Consider the following 3180-nt stretch of genomic DNA (forward strand, 5'->3'; position numbering starts at 1 on the left):
ACTCTTTCCATTGCTTTCTACTACGCCACTCTTTTTCACTTGTTCACATTCACCTTTCTTTCCATCCTCACATTTCTGCAGTTTTCATGGAGTTCTAGTACAGAGGAGTCACTTGAGCTAGCTTTGTATACGGCATGTCACTACTTACTGCACGAGTTTTGTGGAAAATACTAGGAGAGTGTGTTATTGTTCCAATGCTGGATTACCTCCACAGATGATCTGATGAGAACTTTATTTTTTTGCCTATAAAAGTAGCTTGAGTTCCATTCCATATATGGAGAAAGGTTTTCCTGTCTCTATCCAATTAAGCAAATACCTGTCTTTTGGCAAGGAAAGAAGAAAAAAGCATTACTCACTTCCAGTTCATCCATATCAGGATGTTAGCTCCCTCAAAACAAAGATTTGATTTCTATCTTTTTTATTATGACTTCCAGGTATTTTCCTCAAAGTGATGAGTCTAGAAAACTTCTGAAGAGGTTATTTGTACATATATCCTGCTTGGGAGAACAGCATGTGGACAATAGCCTAAGAACACCTTGACAGCATGAATAATGTGCTGAGGCTTCCATTTGTAATAATACATCAAGTTTCAGGTGGTCTTTGAGGTTGCTGGCTGCTTTTGATCTTTTCCCCAATCACCATCTCTCCAAATAAGCCAGATGTTTGTCAGGGCTAGATCTTATCTCTGGCCCTATCAAAATCCATCCTCTATTCTTCAACCTTCACTCTGTTCCTCCATCATGTAGGAGTGCATCTGACCTTTTGCTCCTTTGGGTTTTATAGGCTTAGACTTGACTCTCAGTTTTCCCCCAAGTGGCTATTGTAGTTGCCTTGGCAACCATTGCCAATCTAATTCCTCTTTAGACTCTTAGCAATAGTGTAAGAGCTGAGGCTAGGACTTAGACTTCAGTGGGCTGATGCAGATAGAAGTTGGGTTGGCTGCCTGGAGAACAGGCACAATTGTGAGAGACTGAGGAACACAAAAATTCATGAATGAATATGTGAGCGTGAAGAAGACAAAGACCTATGATTGCTCAATGCGAGACTGGTCTCCACTGACTTTAAAAATATCGACCTGTCCACCCTAGCATCATGATGAGGTAGAATCTCTAATTGAAGGCTGCAGATACCGAGTGTGCCATTTTTTCTAGTCAGTTCTGAACCCCTGGTTAAAAATCCTTAAAGAGGCTGGGATATTTGAAACAGTATTTCTGATTTGCAAATTCTATTTTTAGGAGGTTAAATCACCTTTCAATTCTACTAGTTAGGCTGCTAATGCATAGTGAAGAGATACCCTGATTATATTCTGCACGTGATAATCTTTAATAAAGTTAGATTAATACATTTTCTTACTTTCTAATTTTTTCAAAACAATTCTTATTTAAACAGAAGTGATGTAATAAAGATTTTAAAAAGAAAAATATTTAAAGTAATATATATATATATTTTTTTTGGAGAGGTTTTTGCTATAAGGCGCGTGTGCTTGCCAGAAAGACAGAGAGACAGAGAGAGACAGAAAGTGAGAAATCACCCCCCAGGGGGAGGATGGCCACGCTGCAATCCCTTCTCCTCCATTCTCCTCTCAGGATCCTGGGCACACACGCACACACGCTCAGTGTGAGTTTAAGCCACCAGGTCCGGGGCTTGAACCATGGTCAACTACATAGGAGTCCAGCAACATAGCCATTACTCTAACTGCTGATGCCTTTATTTTTTTCTAGTAATACATATTTTTAAAGAAAACCTTGTGCATATTTATCACTAATTTATAACTTCTGGTAAGCACAGCTTAATTCAATCTTGGCTGTATGCTTAAATTTTTATCGAATGTTTCCATTGATCTTACCCTAAATCCTTTCAAAATGTTGCTCCATAGACTTTTGGGCTCATACAAGTTAGCTTGGTGCTAAAAGCCACTGTAATGCTTTTCCCATAGCACAGTGGTTAAGCGCTGTGCATTGGGAGCTGGACCTAACATGAATGACTACAGTTCAAATCCTAGTTCTGATGGGTAGAAAAACATGCCAAGGACATGTGTATGCATGCTCAAAATCCCTATGAGGAAGGATAAATGGGGGAAAAGGGTTGTGGTATAACTACAACCCACTGGGGGCTCTCTCTGTGAGAAACACATGCATTCTCTGGAAATTAAAAAGAAAAGCCACCGTAGTCTCTCAGGCACTTTATCACATGCCAACTTGCAAATAAGAGATTTTTTTGGATTGCTTTCTTTTGGGACCAGCAGTTCACGTAATGGCTATGTCCCTGGATTCCCATGTAGCCGACCGTGGTTCGAGTCTTGGACCCCGTGGCTTAAACTCACGCTGGGCACGTGTGTATGCATACCAAAGATCCTGAGAGGAGAATGGAGGAGAAGGGATTGCGACATGGCCATCACCCCTGGGGGGTGATTTCTCACTTTCTGTCTCTCTGTTTCTCTCTGTCTTTTTGGCGAGCACACGTGCCCTATAGCAAAAACCTTTTTAAAAAAAGAAAAACCTTAAAATATCGATGAATGTAAAGGTCATATTTTGCCAATAGCACAAAAAGTTAATTTATTGTAAATAACAAGAGAAATTTTTCAATTAAAAACCATTTAACTAAAGTCCAGGTTACACACTTCTATGAATTATGTTCATAAAAAATTTAAATATACAAATCACATTCCTAAACCTCAAAGAACCTTTCTAAAAAAAGAAAACACAGACATAGTCTAATGCAAGATAAAATAATTTTTAAAATATTTTAAAAATGACAGTAAATTATATTTTATAATATGAAATTAAACAACAAATTGACAACTATATGCAATTGTTAGCTTTCAAAAGCTTAATGAGGAGCACTGGTTCCATAATATATTTAAATAAGTACTGTTTACTAGTGTGTTTATAATATGCCTATTTTGATTTCAAGAGCAAATGTTGAGAGAACAAAAAAACAAAATTATGGTTATTATTAAAACATCCTAAAAAAAAATCCTAACTTTACTCATGTGTCTAGAGTTTTGAATTACAGAAATATTCTCCAGAAAAGTCAGGTATTTGGTAAAGCAAGGCACATAGGACCATATTTTGATAAAGGTGCTTTTTTCTTTGGTCTATAACTACTATAAATATGCTGAAGATACCTTTATAGGATTGTCAACTAGATTGGTGAGAAATGTACACATATTGGAATATT

The sequence above is a fragment of the Tupaia chinensis genome, unplaced genomic scaffold (assembly GCF_000334495.1).
Source record: "Tupaia chinensis unplaced genomic scaffold, TupChi_1.0 Scaffold000100_1, whole genome shotgun sequence".
Lineage (NCBI taxonomy): Eukaryota > Metazoa > Chordata > Mammalia > Scandentia > Tupaiidae > Tupaia > Tupaia belangeri.